The 19,898-nt window shown below is 37.4% G+C and overlaps 1 long non-coding RNA gene across 1 annotated transcript; it reads right to left on the reverse strand.

Moving 5' to 3' along the window:
* Window positions 1-17,453: 17,453 nt before the first annotated feature.
* LOC110902535 lies at window positions 17,454-18,482 on the reverse strand. The gene is made up of 3 exons (XR_002571190.2): window positions 18,299-18,482; window positions 17,831-17,929; window positions 17,454-17,616 (listed from the first exon to the last, which is right to left on the reverse strand). It is a non-coding gene; the product is annotated as an uncharacterized LOC110902535 (long non-coding RNA).
* Window positions 18,483-19,898: the final 1,416 nt, after the last annotated feature.

Below are 19,898 nucleotides of genomic sequence, written 5' to 3' on the forward strand. Positions count from 1 at the left end.
AACTTTACTCCAACACCGAGTTTCCGCTTCAGAACGTCAAATTCGAGAATGTTGAGAAAGTTTTTAAGTTGGTTGAACTGAGTGTTAACGAAATCAAGAAAAATGATTTCGTTTCGAAACTGAAAAAATCAGTTGGTTCTTCACGTCCCACTAGTTCAGAAAAGATAGATGGGGTGGGTAAAAGCCAAAACAAGAAAAATCAGTTAAAGAATAAAGGTATTGGTTTTGAGAAGAAAATGACTAAGCAGGTGTCCAAGCCAAAAGATAGGATTGATGATGTGTTTGTCGCTGGTCCTAGCACTGAAATTGAAAAAGATTATATCTTTAGTCAAAAGGCCGTGGACGACTTCAATGCAGCGCAAAAGCTAAAAGTGGAAACTGTCACAACCACTTTTGTAGAATATGATAAGCGTGTGTGTTATCGCTGCAATGAAGTCGGCCACATGGCAAAGCAGTGTAAGAAAGTGATTGAAAAACCGGTTGTGGTAAAAGCTATTAATAAACAAATGGTTGAGAAACCAAAGGTTGAAAAACCTAAGGTTGAAAACAAAAATGTTTCAAAACAAATCATTCAAAAACCTCGACCAAAATCACCGGTCGTTGCAAAAGATAAACAAGTGTTGGTTTCGCCGATCCGAATTCTTAAACGGGGTGAAAAGTTGAAGTCGGAGGATAAGCCAAAATCGACTTTCGAGATTGGCGAGTCTTCTAAGTCTCCCAAGACTTCGAAATTTTACCCTAAAGCAAAAACTTTTGAAAATCAGTCATGGGTCGCGAAATCTAAACCATCTGGTGAGATCAAAAAGATGGAAAGTTTGTTGAAAAATGAGTCACAGTTTGTGAAAGATGATGTTGCTGTGTTTGAGTCTGAAATTGATCAGTTTTTGTCGGAATTTCCCAAACTTCATAACAAAGTGAAACTAGATAAAAAGGAAATTGAATCAAATGTCACATTTAACTTTCCGAAAACAACTGAGAAATGCAATGTAGTTTTTGGTTCAGTATCGGAAGTTAAAAAGTCGTGGGCATCATTGTTTAACTGATGTGTTTGTGTGCTGATTGCAGGAGCTGCCCAAGTCTGTGCTATCCAGGTGGATAATGGACAGCGGAGCGTCGCGTCATATGACGGGATCCTTAGCACTTTTATATGATGTCAAAGCAATTAATGGAAGCTACGTTGGATTTGCTGGTAACCAAGGTGGCAGGATTGTTGGTCAGGGAAAGCTCACAAACGGCATCATATCTTTTGACAAAGTGAATTATATTGTTGAATTGACGAACAATTTGTTAAGTATTTCACAAATTTGTGACAAAGACTTTAGCGTACATTTACAAAAACAGAGTGTTTGGTTTTAAAGCCAGGGTTTAAAGTCCCTGATGAGTTGGTGCTGTTGCGTGCTCCTAGGGTTAATGATCTTTACATTTTAGACATGAGCACTGCAACACCATCACCTCCTCAAAAACAATGTTTTGTGACAAAATCTAAAGCAACTGAGAAAGAGTCAATTATGTGGCACAGAAAAATGGGTCATATACACGTTCGTAAAATGAATTTTCTTGTGCATAACGATTTGGTAGAAGGTGTGAATGTTAAGAATTTTCATTTACCTGACGATTGTGTTGCATGTAAGAAAGGTAAACAGGTACGGAAGTCTCATCCGCTAAAGATGCTCAACACCATCCGGTTACCTCTCGGGAGATTGCATATGGATCTCTTCGGGCCGGTCAATGTCAAAAGCATCAGTGGAGATTCTTACTGTTTGGTAGTTACGGATGATTATACAAGGTTTTCATGGGTTGTTTCTTTGGAAAAGAAGAACGAAACATTCGATGCTTTGATGGTTTTATTCAAAAAGATGGAAACGGTGTACAAGCTGCCGATCAGAAGAATTCGGAGTGATAACGGAACGAAGTTCAAGAATAACAAAATGTACGAGTTCTGCAATGAGAAAGGGATACTACATGAATTCAGTGCGCCGTACACACCACAACAGAACGGCGTTGCTGAACGAAAGAATAGAACCCTGATCGAGACTGCACGTACTATGTTGGCCGATTCAAAGCTTCCGATTTTCTTCTGGAGTGAAGCAGTGTCAGCGGCTTGCTATACATTGAATAGAGTTCTGACAGTGAAGAAATATAAAAAGACTTGTTTCGAGCTGCTGCATCGCTATAAGCCAAATCTTGAGTTCTTAGAACCTTTTGGCTCTCCGTGTACTTTCATAGACGCTGATGGTAAATTCGGAGCAAAAGTGAATGAAGGATTTTTCGTAGGTTACGCCAGCCCGTTAAAAAGGGTGTTTGTACCGTGTCTGGGGAAGGTGATTCAGGTCCATCATGTGGATTGTCAGAAGCACACGCCGTCGCAACAACTTCCCGGACAAAGAGTCCTATTCGACTACGACAAACTCTGGGAATCGTTTCATCTGCCGTCCGAGCCGAGTGAGGAGGAACTTGCTCTCATGTACTTGTATCAGCAAAGTCAGTTGCAAGAGTCGAAATCTAGACCGCTAGATGTTCCTACGCCCACCGTGGGTACTCACGATGATGAAGCTGGACCAAGTGGAACCGTTCATATACTGCCAGAGGAACCAGAGGAACCAGCTCCGTCGTTTGACGTTTCTGACGACTCAGAGGAGGAACCCGCTCCTACCTTTGACGAGGAACCAAATGAGAGATCAGAGGAGGCTGTTGATCAAATCGTTGATCTTGACATTTCAAATCTGGAATCGGAAGTTGTGGTGCCTGATACTGTGATGCCACGGACACTGTCTTACCATCCTTCAGAACAAATTATCGGCGATCTACAGAGTGGTGTCAAGACGAGACATCAGATAGACCAAGCTTTTACATGTTTTTATTCAGATATTGCTGATATGTAGAAAGAAGTCTCACTCAAATGTTTTATTTCGCAGATAGAGCCCAGGACCTACAAAGAAGCATTGACCGAAGACAGTTGGGTGAATGCTATGCAGGAGGAACTGCAACAATTTGAGAAATTGGGCGTCTGGAGACTTGTTGATCTGCCAAAGAATCAGAAGTTGATAAAGACGAAATGGGTGTTCAAATGTAAAAGAGATGATAGAGGAGTCGTGGTGAGGAACAAGGCACGTCTAGTGGTCCAAGGCTTCAGCCAGCAGGAGGGAATAGATTATGATGAGGTCTACGCGCCGGTTGCAAGGCTTGAAGCAATTCGCATCTTTTTAGCCTTTGCATCTTGGAAAGATTTCAAAGTCTATCAACTCGACGTTAAATCCGCATTCCTGTATGGCAAGATCCGAGAAGAAGTTTACGTGGGGTAACCACCGGGGTTTGCAGATCCACTAAACAAAGACAAGGTGTACTTATTGGATAAAGCATTATACGGTCTACACCAGGCCCCGAGAGCCTGGTACGAGACTCTCTCGACCTACTTGCTGGACAACGGGTTCACAAGAGGAACAGTAGACAGCACCTTGTTCACAAAAGAAGAAGCAGGCCACTTGCTGATCGTGCAGATCTACGTTGATGATATAATTTTTGGTTCCACCAACGACGATTTGTGTAAAGAGTTTGAGAGAGTAATGAAGAAGAAGTTCGAAATGAGTTCGATGGGGGAGATGAAGTTCTTCCTCGGGCTGCAGGTAGAACAAATGCCCGACGGAATCTTCATTCACCAGTCAAAGTATGTAAAGGACGTGCTAGACAAGTTTGATATGACAGATTGCAGTCCTGCATCAACCCCCCTCGCACAGAACCATGGTATTTGTCCGGATGAACAGGGAGTGAAGATGGATGAAACGTTATACCGATCGATCATTGGATCTTTAATGTATCTCACAGCTTCCCGTCCTGACATCATGTATCCGACATGTCTGTGTGCATTATATCAGTCGAACCTGAAGCAGTCACACCTGACGATCGTCAAACGCATCTTACGGTATTTGAAGGGTTGCCCAAGCATCGGCTTGTGGTACCCTCGTTCGGGTGATTTTACCTCATCCGGTTTCGCTGATTCAGATTTTGGTAGCTGTAAGCAGAACGCAAAGTCCACCACTGCTGGGTGCCAGTTCTTCGGAACTCGGCTCGTTACCTGGCAGTGCAAGAAGCAAACTGCAGTCACGCTCTCCACGTGTGAGGCTGAGTACGTCTCAACCTCTAGTTGTTGCTCGCAGATCCTCTGGATCCAACAGAAGATGCGCGACTTCGGTCTGAAATTCTTGGATACGCCGATATTTGTGGACAATGAAGCGGCCATAAATGTTACTAAAAATCCGGTTCATCATTCAAAAACAAAACACATTGAAATCCGTCACCATTTTATTCGAGATTGTCACGAAAAGAAATTAATACAGATTGAACATGTGGGCACCGATGATCAGAAAGCTGATTTTTACACAAAACCGTTTGATAAAAAGAGATTTTATTATCTTTTAAGGTTAAATGGGATGAAAAATCTGCAATCTGGGAGGGTAATCGAGTGTGAAGCCGAATTGGGCGGCGATCTGACTTGAACCGTATCGGGTTGTCAATTTTCATTTGTACAGTTGTATTTTTTTTCTGCTTTTCGTTAAAAACAAAAACACAAAAATATGTTTTAGTTTTAGGGGGAGATATTCGCAGAAAAATACAAAAACATGATAAAACCATAAAAATCCAAAACATTAAAAAAATGCAAAAAGAGCTGTGTAGTATAGGGGAAATGATAGTACATCAGCTAGACGGGCACAGTACGCTAAAGATATGTAATGTAAATATGCAATTAAGCAGTCTCGCTAAAGATGTGCCGGTAGGTTCTTACAGAATTAGTAGATCAGTTTGGGATATAAACTAAATTTAACTTGCGTTTTCGTGGGGAACACCTCCAGGATATATAGGTAACCCCTGAAATCCTGTTTGAAAGGTCCCGTATTCTGAGATACTAGGTCTTTATGCTCGGTGATATCTGGGGTATTATCCCGGGACTTCTGCTGTATGGAAATACTGACCTAGTCCCCGGATAATACTTTACGCAAAAAGCTTTGAAACATAAGCTTCACCCTCAGCATGCTGATGAAACAATAAAATTGATAGTCGCTGTTGTTGAAATGCAAAAGATCCTCTAAAGGGGACCCACCGAAAAGTCGAGCCGTCATCTCTCTGCTGAACGGAAGTTCTGACCTGATCTCTCACGGTTTCGCATCTACCCCCAACAGATATCAGCCGTGGTATATTCACCTGTAAGACTGAATACTAGGATCCGGATACGGGAGTATATACTGAGGTGGGAACACATGTTAACGTTTAAGTCTCTAAAACATTAATCACGTATCCCAAACAGATTGAAAGTTTTGCGAGAATTTAAAATGGATCAATATACCGACAATTAAGGCGAATTGCTTAAATGCTTAAAATGAAATAAGCTTAACGGTGCTTGTGTTCTGTCGGCAGCTGATATGATCCCCGAACACGCTCGCAAAAATATTGTGTGTATATATTTCAGTTTGTACAGCTTAAAACCCAAAAAGATTTTCTTTTCTCAATTTATTTTCGACAACGGATACTTGGGATTGGAAGATCAAAGCCTGTGTGCAGATCATGTCAGTGTCTGATGAGGGTTGGGTAAGCTGTGATTGCAAACAAAGATCTGGTATGATGTTTGAAAGATAAACTGTGCAAATGTTTGAAACGTTGAAAAGTTCATTAATTTAAACTGGTTTTAAAACAAAACAACAGAGTACTTCATAAAACTGATCATCCATGGCCATTAACTTGGACTTGGTAGGTCAAACAGTTGTCCAGGATCATTAACTTGGACTTGGTCAACTGGGTGTCAGCATGTGAAATCGAAAAAGTTTAAAAAATAAATAAAAAATGAATTTCTTGAAAAAGTAAAGTTGGTTCGCTTTTATGTCACCATCGGTTCGCTTTTCTGTCAAAAGTAACATGTTGGTCCGCTCATGAGAACATGTCAAATAAGCGATCCAGACCCCATATAAAAGGTACAGGGGTCCGCTTTTCTTGACATAACCCAGTTCGCTTATACGTCATTCTCTCTGAGGCGATTACGAGCGATCCTTCGTGTTCATCGTGATTTCTTGCTGTTTGATCCTTGTTTTCTTTATTTCTTGATAGATCGTCAATCTTTACATCATGGGCAAGGTAAGTATGCTTTAAATTTCATCTATTTCATGTTATCTTGTGTCTGTCGGTATGTTTGTATGAACGGATCGCGTTTTAAGCCTTTAAATGTCATATTTGTCTAATTTGGTAGCATGATTGTTGTCGTCTGATGATATTAAGAGTTGTATTACATGTTAATTGCTGTAATTTGAGTGTTTGATATGGTTTGTCGATGATGCATAGATTCAGTTTCAGATCTAGGGTGCTTTAGGCATGTTTTGTAGAAATCAAAGATACCCCTAGTCTCGGAATGATGTGTAGAGTCTGATTCTGTAATCAATTTTAGGGTTTAAGCAGTTTTTACAAGTTTTGTCTTAGGACCGCTTTTGCGGACATTCACTATTAGGAACGCTCTTAGGTACACATTGTAGGACCGCTTTTACGAACAGATAACTTTGAACCGCTCATAGGTCATCTGTTGAATCGCTCATATGTCATCTGTTGAACCGCTCATATGTCATCTATAGGACCGCTCATAAGTCATCTGTAGGACCGCTCATTGTTACCATTTTAGGTCCGCCTTTAGGAACACTTTCAGGTCCGCCCATATGTACCATATCAGGTCCGCTTTTAAGGCAGTAAATTGTTGATTCGCTTATGTGGCTAGGGATGGTTCGCTTTTGTGTATTTTCTAAGTAGGTCCTCTTTTTAGTCATTACAGTGGTTCACCTATAGGGTTGCAAAGTGTTTGGCTCGCTTTTATGGTAGTATAGTGTATGGTTCGCTTTTATTGTATATTGTTGGTTCACTTTTTTGGTCAGTGTTCAAAATGTCAAAAATTTTTCCTAAGTTTTTGATTGTCTTGTTGTCATGCAGGCATCACCAAACGTGTTATTCGATTCAGTACACAACAGCTGCATTGATTTAGATGTGGAGAAGTGTCCGTTATTGTCTGAATTTAGCAGTATTTTGGACTACATGAATCGTATTCCAGTGAAGAAAGCAATGACTGACCAGAGGCCGTTGTACAGATCACATATTAGTCGTTTTTGGATGAATGCAAAGTATGATGAGGCAAGCAAGGTGATTTCATCAGTGGTGGAAGTAGATGGAAAGACGGAGACTATTCTGGTGACTGAAGCATTAGTTCGAGAAGTTATGAACTTTCCTGATGAGGCCAACTACCCCACAAGATTTCCGGAACGTATGGTGAAAGGTTGTATGCTACGTTTGGGATACAGAAATACTTTGAACACCGGGAACTACTTGAAGTCGAAATTTCAGAAATCTTTCAAGTTCTTAATTCATTGTATTCTGATTACTTTGAGCCACACAAAGGGCAGTTTTGATCAGATGAGGGATTACCAAATGAACATGTTGACAGCGTTAGTGTTGAATAAGAAATACAACTTCTCGCACATAGTTTTTCATTATATGGTGGAGAATCTCACGTCGGATGTTAGAACCTGGAGGCATCCGCGTTTTGTACAAATGATGATTGATCGTGCATACCCTGGAATTGATAGAAACATTCAGGGTGATCTTCTTGTTCAAGCTCACATGTCTAATAACACTTTGAAGAACCTGGTCAAGTATCATCCTAATCATCCAGAGCCTGATTTAGTGATTGAAAACTTCGGATTGCTTAGAGATGCGAACTATGAGGATCCTGATCCGGAAAATCATCAAAATTGGAGAAATCAAGAGGAAATGAAAGAGGCGTTGTATGCTGTAGAGTTGAAAATACTTCAGAATTTCAAAGGAACCAAGAACGAGTGGTATGTGAAGGAATCAGGATGCAGACGTAGATTTGCAACTCCTGTAGCTGAAGGTGAAGGTTCTTCTTCAAAACCGAAGAAGAAACAAAAGAAGAAAAAGCAAACAATGTTAATTGATGAATCTGATGAAGATATTTCTGAGATGAATACTGAAAAAGAACAAGAGATGACTGGTGCTGAAAACATTGTAATTGAGACAGATTTGTTTACAACAGAAGCATATTTTGCTGATAATGTTGTGGAAACGGTTACTTCTGATGTTCAAAAGGAAAAAGAGAAAGTGTTAGATGATGTTGAAGGTGACGACGTTGATAAAGACACTACTAGTTCTTCTAGTTCGTCTGAATATGAAGTGATTGATGCAAAAGAACGTGAAAGACGAATGAGAGAAGAGGTAGAACAGGAGAAGTTGATTAGAAAGAGGAAGAGGGAAGAGAAAGAAGATGCACCTTATGAACCTTCTCCGGAGCATATATCAGCATCACAATCTACTCCGAGAGGTAAAAAGAAAGCTGCTGGTCGAAAGAGATCTACACCAAAGATTAAAGTGTCGAAGCGCCCTCAGAAGATCATACATACGCATTCTACACCTCCACGTCAACCAACACCTCCACAATCTCCAATACATCTATCTCCTCCCAGACAACCAACACCACAACAATCACCAAGACAACCTACTCCTCCATCACACTCAACACCACCCAGACAACCTACACCGCAACGACAACCATCTCCTATTTTTCAATCAACACCACCACCACAACAACCATATTATACTTCGCAAGATCTTTTTGGCACACCTCCACTCACCCAAGTACAACCTAGTTCTTCGAGTAGAGGTCTTCCGATACCGCAAGATAATCTGCTAGACGTTGATTTCGACTTTGCAAACAATTCGCAAGTGTTGAAATTGGAAAAGAGAATTGAGGATGTGATAGCAGAGAATAAAAAGTTGGCGGCTGAAAGCAAAAAGATTGCTGATAGAGAAAAGACTCTTGCTGGTAGAGTGCAGAGGTTGGAAGGTGAAAACAAAGTGTTGACACTGAAAATTGAAGTTGATCAGACGGAAATCGACGTTTTGAAAGTTCGAGTGTCTGAATTAGAAGAAGAGAAGAATCGTCGAGAGAGTGAAAATGAATACTATAAGTTGAAGAATAAAGAACTTATGGCTGCTAAAGCGCTACATGAACATAAGTTCTACATGCTGAATAGAGTTGTGGAAAGCATGTTAGAGACATCAGTGGAACAAAAATATGAAGAGTTGAAGCTAGAAGACCTTCGTGCAGAACGTCAAGCAGAATTAGAAAGGCAGATGAAAGATAAGGGTAAAGGAGTGGAAGGAAGTTCTGAAATGTCTATTGTACCCTTCAATGGTGATAGATAATCCTGAGCCTATATCTGCAGTTCCTGGCGTATTCGAAGAAGAAACTCCAACGCCTAAATTAATTGGTGGCGAAGATGAAGAGGATGATGAAGATGATGATGAGGATGAGTTTGTATATTCTGCTAGCAGTCACAGTTTTAAAGGTGATGATGATGATGACGCTGCAGGAGGTTCAGGTGTTAGAGTGACTGAAGCCTCAAATGAAAAAGTCGTTGAAGATCTGTTGAACGACACAATCAATGAAGAAAGTGGTGAAGCTGAGGGAAAGGGGGAGTCGAGTAAGACTCAGATTGTAGAGCATCATGAGCCTTTGTTTATGAGTCTAGATGCGTATAAAGAGATGCTTAAAGATGTAAACTCTGAAATTCCCTTCGACTTCGAAGAGGACTTAGAATCGTTTGATATCAATAAACAGCAAGATTATAAGTATGATTATGTTGAAGATGCTGATATCTACGATAGAGTTGAGGTTGAAGAATGTTCAGATAATGAAGAGGTTCCTGAAGATACTTCGAAACTTCCAATGTTAATGGAGTTCTTTGCTGCTGAGAATAGAGATGAATTACGTCAAAAGGTGACTGAAGCAGTGAATGATAATGTATTTGAATGTTTGAGGAAAGAAGCTGAGCAGGAAGGCCAATCTAATGTTGATAAAGAAGGTTAATCGAAGGCTGAAGAAATTGATCGTTCTAAATGGTTTAAAGATTCTCATGAAAGAAAATTCAAGAGGCCGCTGAAGTTCTTCCAACGAGATCGAAATGTTTCGCTTGGCGATATTATTAGTTGGGGTTTTCTTCCGCAAGTTAACGCTTATGCTATTCGAAGAGAATATGGCGTCCAGTATTTTGCACGTTTATATGACATAATGTCATTACCGTGGTAGGACGTTGATGAATTAGCAAAGGTGAGAGTCTTGGAGTACAAGGTGAGAAAGAATGATATTGCAATGTGGGGCTACATCAAGTATGAACAATTGAAGTCATTTCGAAAGTGGAAGCCTCATCGTCCAAGACGTGTTCAGAGAATTGATCCGGAAACTGGGGCTGTAGAAATTATTCTGAATGTGAAGCCTCCGCGTACAATGAAGACAATTCCGATGCTAGAAATGGAGCAGGAATTTTATAAAGGCTTTATTGATTGGGTTTACATTTGCAGAACGACTGAAGCAATAATCACATACATAGCTGGTGGAGAGCTGAGAGATATTCATGTTTACGACCCGATGTGGTTAGTTAATTGCTCAGCAAAAGACATCGAATGTCTATTCATTCACAAGATTCGCTACTCGCCAGCAGATAAAGAGCAAGCTCTTCAGTTTCAACGTGTTGTTTCTCTGTGTGTTCAGAAAGGTATCAACTCTGAAAACAAGTGGAAATCTTCGTGGTGGTCTTTAGAAGAGAAGATGAAGAAGAAATCAAAGCGTGAACGTGAACATGAGAATCAAAAGATGGAAGAAAATAGAGGAAAGTTTATGAAGCAACAAGAAAAGGAAGAAAAAGCGAGGAAGATAAAGAATGAGAAGATCAGGGTTGCGCTGCGAAGAAAGCCAAAACCGAAGGAAGAGAAATTCAAAGCTATCTGAAGACCTACATTCAAGACAAAGACTGCGGCTTCATCCAAGGGGGAGTTTGTTGATGCACAATGTCTAAAGCCTGCGTCTTTGTAATGCTAGTTTAATGTATAGGGTCCAGATAGGTTATTTTGTATAAGTCCAGGGGGTTAAAGTGTAATTTTATGAAGTTTATGTTGTAGGTCCGCTTTTGTGGCATGTGTCCACAAAAGCGAACCAGCTTTGTTGTCTGGACCGCTCTTGTGGACATGTCACATGAGCGGACCACCGAGTCTATAAGTACCCCCGTTGTGTTCTTCATTTGTAACGTCGTCTGGAACTCCACGTCGAACTGCTGTCCGTACGGCAAGCGTTATCAAGTGAAGAAAAAGTATTTAAGTGTGAATTCTCTGTTTCTACTCCATTCTTTTACGGTTTTTCTTTGTATCATGCTGAAAATGTGTTTCCGCCACATTTTCAGTAAGCACTAGCTCTGATTGACTCACTCGAGAGGTCAAAGCTGATCCTACATGAACAACTGTTGGTTCTGATTGATTTGAAGTTCCTCCTGTTCAGTTACCTCTGTTTGGTGTAAAGCACCAAAATTTTGATTTTCTGTTGTGCTATTTACTTGTTCTTCAGGGTTAGTACATGATATTTCTAATGATTTAAATGTACAAGATTTATCATGTTCTAGAAAATCTTCTGATATCATTTCAAAGAGATGCTCATAATTTTCTTGTTTGTCAGAAAAATTTATTTCTTTCATGTATTCATCAGAAACTTCAGTTTCTGATAAGTCATCAAATGAGACATATAAACTTTCTCTGATTGTCCTTGTGTTAAGAATAAAAATTCTATAAGCTTTTGAGGACAAAGAATATCCAAGAAAAATACCTTTTTCTGCTTTTCTGTCAAATTTTTCAAGGCTTTCAAAATCATTGAAGACAAAACATCTACAACCAAATGTGTATAAAAATTTTACACTTGGAATCCTATCATTTATAATGTTGTAGGGTGTTTTGTTTAGCCTTTTGTTGATAAGAGTTCTGTTGTGAGTAAAACATGCATTTGCAATTGCTTCTGCCCAAAAGTGAGAGGGCATTTTGGCATATGCAAGCATTGTTCTGGCAGCTTCTACTAAGGTTCTATTTTTTCTTTCAACAACCCCATTTTGTTGAGGGGTTCTGGGAGCTGAAAAATCATGAGAGATTCCTTTGTTTACAAGAAAGCTCTCAATTTTTGAATTTTTGAATTTTGTCCCATTGTCTGATCTGATCCTTCTTACTGTTAGTTTTAACAGATTTTCAATTTTCTTGATAAAATTAATGATCAAATCAGGTGTTTTCACTTTTCTTTCTAAAAAATTCAACCCATGTATATTTGGAAAAATCATCAACTATTACTAGTATATATTTCTTTCCAGAAAAACTTTCTGTACCTATGGGTCCACACAAATCCATGTGTAAAAGTTCCAAATTTTGTGTAATGGAAGATTCAGAAATTGACTTGTGAGAGCTTCTTTTTGATTTTCCCATCTCACAAGCATCACAAATTTTATCCTTTTTAGAGGATATGGAAGGTAACCCTTTTACCGGACCTTTACTTGCTAATTTGCTTAGGTTTTTGAAATTTAAGTGAGCCAATATTTTATTCCACAACCAACTACTTCCTTTGTTGATTTTTGAAAATAAACATAGTTTAGGATGTTCATTTTCTTCTTTAAAGTCAAAGTAGTATATTGATTGTCTTATCATTTTCCCACTCAAATATATTTTATTATCATCCATACCTATTAGCAAGCATTTTTCTGGTACGAATGTTACCTGAAAACCTTTGTCACAGAATTGACCACAACTCAGCAAATTATACTTTAAGCCCTCAACATAGGCTACTCTTTCAATGGTCAAACATCCATACCTGATACATCCGTATCCTATTATCCTTCCTTTCACTCCATTTCCAAAGTTCACCATTTTACCCAGCTTTGAGACAAAGTTGCTGAGTAAGCTCCTATCCCCAGTCATGTGCTTGGAGCTCCCTGAGTCGCAGTACCAGATCTGCTGCACATGATGGTCCTGAAATGAAATGGTTAGAGGGTTTTAGGTACCCAGGCATGCTTGGGTACTCTTTCTGATGATATTCTGGTTTTATTATTTCTTCTAAATGACCTTTCATCAGAATTTCTGTTAAATGCTGAGCCATTAACATAATTTTTCTTTTTCTTTTGGAGATGGTGTTGAACAAGCTTCAGTATTTCAACACACATACAAGAATCATCAGAAATTTCTGATGTTCCTTCTTGTGATGGAATGAAGGAATAATTTTGAAAAGATGAGTGAATTGCTTCTGGAGTTTTTACAAACTCTTGATTGCATTCACTTCTCTTTGGTTCAAAATTTGGCTTATCAAAGGAGTATTCAGAGCATGTTGATTTGCAAGTTTCTGAATCAGATTCTGATAAAAATATATCGGAAATCTGTTGAGTTGCTTTTACAAAGACAGTGGGTTTGTTATTATTTGTTCTCACATAACCCAAACCCTCTCCTTTGTTCTTTGGAGTGGACTCTATGAAATTTATAAATTCTTTTGCTTCTTGAAAACCTCTTACATTAATTTCTTTATCATTGATTTTTTTGTAAAGATCTCTTCTTTCATTTTCATAGAACTCAATTTTAGCTCTTTGACCTAAACTTTGTTCTATAAGTAATTGATTTTCAAGAATAATTTTATTCAAGGTCCTCTGCAACTCATCAGATTTTTTACCATCTGATTGATGTTTAACTTACAAGTTTAAAAAATCTGACATGAGCTCATTTAGCTTGTGTTCAAGATCAAGATTGTCTAAACTTACCTGTTGTCCTGAAGTGCCATGAGATAGAAATTAGCCATTTCTTCTTCTTCTTCTTCATCAGAAGAGTCATCAGATATCCATGTATCTGTCCCAGCAATTAAGCTGACTTGCTGTTGTTGCTTCTTAGCTTCCTCAAGCTTCTTTTCATACTAAGCAACATCTTTCAGCTTCTTGGTCTTGCACTCATATGCATAATGACCTTTTTGCTTGCACTTGTAAGACACCACCTCTGCCTTTCCTTTATCCTTATATCTAACTTCTTCTTTAGATCTATCATCCATCCTCCTTCTATCACTCCTCTAGTATCTCTGGCCTCCTCCCCTCAACTTCTGCTCAAATGTTTTGGTGAGCAGTGCTATTGCATCTGCAAAAGCTGAAAAATCTGATGATGAATCAGAAGTTTCAAGACTCTGGCTGTTTGATGGTTGTGGATCATTGGAAGTTGTTTGTCTTTGTGAGTTTGAGATAAGAGCTAAAGATCCCCCTCTTTGAATGGTTTCTTCAAATATTTCTTCCTCTCTGGGGATCAAGATGCTATATAAGTCATGAAGACTCATGTTCCCTAGTTCTAAGGTTGAGGACAAAGTCATTGTGAGACTCATCCATTCTCTAGGCAAAGCATCAAGAAATTTTATGTTTCTTTCATAATTTGGTTTAGTTATTCCAAATTTCTTTAGCTCGTTTAAAAGTTTTGTGAACCTTTGATACGTGTCATTTAACTTTTCATTAGGTAAACTTTTAAACCTTTCATAAGATGAGACGTTATTTGTTCTCTTGTTTCTTTTCATCCTTTCTCCTCCTTCACAAAGATTTTCCAACTGATCCCATATTTCCTTGGCTGATGCACAAGCATCAACTTGTGAAAATATGTCATTGGGGATGGCCATAATTAAGAGTGATTTTGCTCTTTCATCCCCTGCTACCAGTTCCTTGTCTTCCTCACTCCAAAGTATTTCACTTTTTGGAGCTCGGGAGGCAGGGATAACAGGTAGTTGGTCAGTTGCTGGAATTGCTGGTATTTCAGTCATTGGTATATGTGGACCCCTTTCAATGGATCGAAACAGAGCTCGGTCATGACCATTAAGGAAATTGACCATCCTGATTTTCCATTGGGGGTATTCCTCTCTGACCAGAGTCGGAGGTTTGGACATAGAACCAATATTGAAAGCATTATTCCAGGATTAAAAGCTGGCCATATTTAGAAAAAAGAAGAAGAGCGATTGATCGTTTGAAAATAATTTATTCAATCTGCTCTAATACCAATTGTTGGACCCAGTATGGCCTTAACAACTTCTTTTTACGTAATATGGCAAGTGATTTCAGTATATGTGAAAAAGATGTGCGGAAATGGAAATCAGACTTTCAAGAAACAAGACCTACAGAATTATCAAGTTTATATCACTTTGAAACAAATTAGTTTAACAAGGTGATTGTAAGATTATTATCTAATACAAATGAATCTTGATTTCTGTGGGTGAGAAGAGCAATGGAGTTTGGGTGTTTGTATATGAATGCTAAGCTTCAAACTCAAGTATCTTCTGCCTCTCGAGCCTTCTATTTATAGACGGATGTGGACATGAATAAACAATTGTTTATTCATGCAATAAGTCCTGCGTAAAGTAGCAATTTGACATATTCATTGAATCCATCGTTCAAGTTGCATTTGTAATCATGATAACCAATAATGTCATGCTTCGGTCATGGTGGCAGGATAGAGTTGTGATTTTTAGACAAGTGGGGCTTTCATCAGAATTTCTGATAAACCACTTCATCAGAAATTCTGGTGAACAAATCATCAGAAAGTCTGATGATCAGAATTGTCAGAAACTGATGATATTTCATCAGAAATATCATCAGATCCATCAGAAATGACCTTCTCTGATAATCCAAATCAACTCTTGATCAACTTGTGATTCTTTGAAGTAGATACTGTGCATTTCAGTTGTCCTATCTGATCTTCTTCTTCTTGCTGTGATCTTCAGGACTGTTATCTTCTTCAGAGATCCAGTTGATTGAGATTTTCTTCAATACTTACAAATAAAGTTTCCTAACAACATTTCATCATACATCCTACATTTCTTTACACTAACATTTCACTGACAATAAAGTTTTGCTCATCAAGACATTTCGCTGTACATACTTTTCGTTATTTATAGTTTCCATTGAGCATGTACATTTCGCTGAGCATATACATTTCATTGACATATTTAGTGAAATGTACCTGAAAATCCTAAGATGCTACAATGAAGTATGTGATCAGATCCAACTTCGTTTGACGTTAATATCCTAAATATTTCGTTGGAAATACAAACTTTATGTTGATTTTCACCTCTTCTACGTGAAAACCCTCAAACCACCAATTTGAAAGATTTAAAACCTATTAAGAAGATGTAATGAACATGCTGCCTTTAATCTTAGATGGAGAATCTTACTTGATAATGTGAATCTACATAGTGAAACTCATGACCCGTGAGATCTAAGAATCGTTTCACATTTTCTATGACTAGCTTCTCTTTCTAGAATGAAGGTGTGTGTAGTGAGAATGAGGAGCTTGAACATGCCCCTTTCCATTATAAGTTTTTTATATATGCTTTTACCTTTTTGCCATCCATGGATCTTGTCATGATAATCTCTCATGTATGGGCTTTTAGTTATTATCCATATTACCCATTTAGTCCATTACTTAGGCTTTTATTCCATACGTATCTTTAAAGCCCGTCACTTTTACCATTTATTGAAATTTTGAGCGTTACATGATCGATATTTGGTCAGTAAAAAATATATAAATAAGTAGTAAGTGGAAAGTCGAGTCGTCTCCACAAGGAATTGGTGGTCAATTCAGTTTTGATTAAATTTCTAATTATTAAAAGAAACAAATTGATTTTTTTTAATCGAGTTGGTTTGAAAGCAGCAAACTTTAACTTTTGATATAAAAAAATTGTGAGAAAATAATTTTCTCCAAGTTTCGGGTTTGGTGAAAACAATTAATTCCATTAACTAGTGGAAAGTCATTAAGGGTGATTAATCCAATGACAATTGAAGATCTAAACTTAAAGAGTTCGATGCAACAACTATCAATTTAATAATATGAGCAAATCAACAAAATCAAATCTTTGACGCGAAAAACCACAAATGAATTTTATATAACTTAAAAGGTTAAAAAATCCAATCCCAAAATCTAGTCAAAACAAAATATAAAAGTTCACTAGAACAAATCCTACACCAGGAGAAGATCACGGGTAAATTAGCCGCACATAATTGTCCTGGTATCTTCAAAATTATTCATTGTTTCTCTTAAATTGTGTCTCAAGCAACCAAAGTATTCTTCTTTTTTCAGTGTCGTGCAACTCCAAATACCCAAACAAGTGACTCTTTCGAACTCCCTCTCAATTTCTTGTATAACAACATTAATTCAATTATAAATTAACTAAATCAATTAATTTAAATAGTTGTTAAGTGACGAAACAATAATTATTTTCCTTATAATTTGTCAATTACAATAATTAGTGAATGATAATCACTAATTTAATCAATTCTAATCACTTCATTTAATTTCTTTCATTAGCGAGTTCAAGCTAAAACAAACTTATCACCGTTAACAAATCTAACCCACAACAGGATATCTGAACATTCTTTTTAGCTTAATAAGATCGTTTTAGCTCATATTCATTTTAACTCGTATGATAATAAAACCACATCAAAGAAATATATTTTATAACAATATCAATGCGTTTTTATCATAATTAATATCGAATAATGTGTACCTAAAATGCACCGATCATTACACAAAACCCATATCAACCCTAGCTGTTGAACACATCCGTTGTTTTTATTAATCAAAGTTATTGAAGTTTTTCGTTGTGCTTTTGATTATTTGAGCTCTTACAAGTCTTATACATGATCCTAACAAGCGATATTAGACTAAGCTCATGTCTTGATCTTTACTCGAACCATGCTTTGTGTATTAGTTCTGCATTTATAGATGAAGAAATTTGAAGCATATTAAAAAAGAATAAGAATAAAGATTAAGGCCAAGACAATCTACAAAAGGCTTGAAGGTTTGAAGAACCCAAGAATTAGGGCTGGTTAGAATCTTCAAAAGGTTTGAAGATCAATATACATATAGGGGTGACATGCTTCTAGAACAAAATTTATTCGTGTTTTGTAAAAACGAATAAACTTACTTGTCAATCTTTTATTCATCATAATCTAATTTTGCAGGATAGAATCTAATCGTGCGGTGATGAATGGCAACACCTCGTCTTCTCCGCCTCATCCTAGACCTGCAAACAAGAAGAGAGAAACGTGGAGATGTAGAGACGGCCGGTAGAGCAAGAATACTCTATTTCCAGCTACAAAAAGTGTGTTTGCCTCATATCTCATGCCCTAATGAGGACGTGGAGACCTCCTTATATAGGAGACATGGGCAACCCTAACCTTAATGAGCCAGACCCAGTTAGGGGTTTTCTCTATAAGCTCACAACCTAGTGTACTATAAAGTATAATGCGATGGGTTTCGCGGGTTAGTACGCAACAATAATAATATTAATATACAAGGCGATAAATAATGTATAACCATTTAAGCCAGGTCAAGTACCTTACCTCTACAATCATCTCATCAAATAAGTTTAAAAGAAATAAATTTTTTATACCTTTCAAGAACAAAAGTGAGTTTTATGATGAGATTCTTGATGAAAACAAGCTTCTTCCTCTTTGCAATCACCATGGAATCACCTTTAAATTTTTAAATCGACTTGAAACTAACTTGAAATGGCCACGATCTTCGAATGTGTGTAAGTGTGTGTTCGGTCGTGAGTTTCAAAGGAGAAGAAGAAATGGATTTGTAAAGTTTGATTCTTGAAAATTGGTTTAACTTAAGTGTAAAAGAAAGGTTGAAATGATTAGTTCTTCCAACATCCCAACACATGACACATAAGGAGTTTGGTGTGCACCTTGTGTGCCGCCACCTTAGCCCCCTCTCACACTTTCTCTCTGGTAAATAGATATACATGCACATATATTTATGCAAGAAAGAGATATTTAAATGACTACCGGGTATTTTATTTCGCGTTTTATCTGCGTTTTAAGGCGTTTAAAATTATTTTTATTATTCTATAAAAATTAACTCACCATAATATTGCTAAACAATATTTTGTTCACCTAGAATGGCTGCGTTGTCTGCATTTTGCAGTATACACGATATATTGCGTAATACGCGTTTAAATTCGCAAAATAAGAATTTTAACCGTTTTAATTAATTTTTCTTCACGAATATGATTATAAATAGGATTTTAATCATAACGGAATATTTTTAGGATTTTAACATTATCCGGACAGTCACTGATGTTCGTTTCGCATTTCGTTCATTACGCGATAAACGTTTATCTTATTGTTGCCAACATAATTTTTAATAAAGTTTGGGTTTATCAATACTTCAAATACCTCATATTTACATCATATTTAATAATTTAGTGCCTTTATATAATTGTAACACGTGTCACATTAGTACAGTACAAGCTCAGAATAGCCGGGTGTCACATCAAGTTCTCCGGATTATCAAGTAATGAATAATTATAGAAATAAGTTAAAACTTAATTGCACATTTAGACGAGAAACGTTGGCCTTTCAGTTGAATTGAGCATAACTTGCTCACAGATTGACATGCATGCACGGTCGTGTATAATATAATTAAGTTCATAATTTACCAGCTAGTAATGTATATGTAATATTTATGTAGGTATAATGTCATGCTTTGTTTGAACGTTAGATTATACTTCCAAAAGTGATTGACGGCTTTTAATATTATAGTTTCAGGGTGATGATGGAATAGAAAGTTTATTTTGGCTATAAAGTATAGGAATTAATAGGATTAGGACATGTGACAAAATTTAAAATAAAAAGTAAGGTATTTTAGTGAATCTTATCATTTTCTTCTTCCTTCTTCTTCACAGTAACATCAAAACCCATCATCTTCAACCATTTCTTCACTTTCTATCTTAATAATCATTACATTATAGTGCGATTTTCGTCACCAATCAATAATTCAAACACCCGATCAACGTGTTCTTCAGCTTTTTTGAAGAAAACACAGTTTAATTTCATAGAAAATCTCGTTTTTCCCGGTGTTTTTGAAGATAATCACTCGATCCGTTCGATTCGATCTCTTATAAGTGTTTCAATCATTCAAATTTCGTTAATCGTTGAAAAAACCGACTTCGATCCATGTAAGAAATTCTTTAATTTCATTTTTAT

This window comes from Helianthus annuus, chromosome 13 (genome assembly GCF_002127325.2).
Source record: "Helianthus annuus cultivar XRQ/B chromosome 13, HanXRQr2.0-SUNRISE, whole genome shotgun sequence".
NCBI lineage: Eukaryota > Viridiplantae > Streptophyta > Magnoliopsida > Asterales > Asteraceae > Helianthus > Helianthus annuus.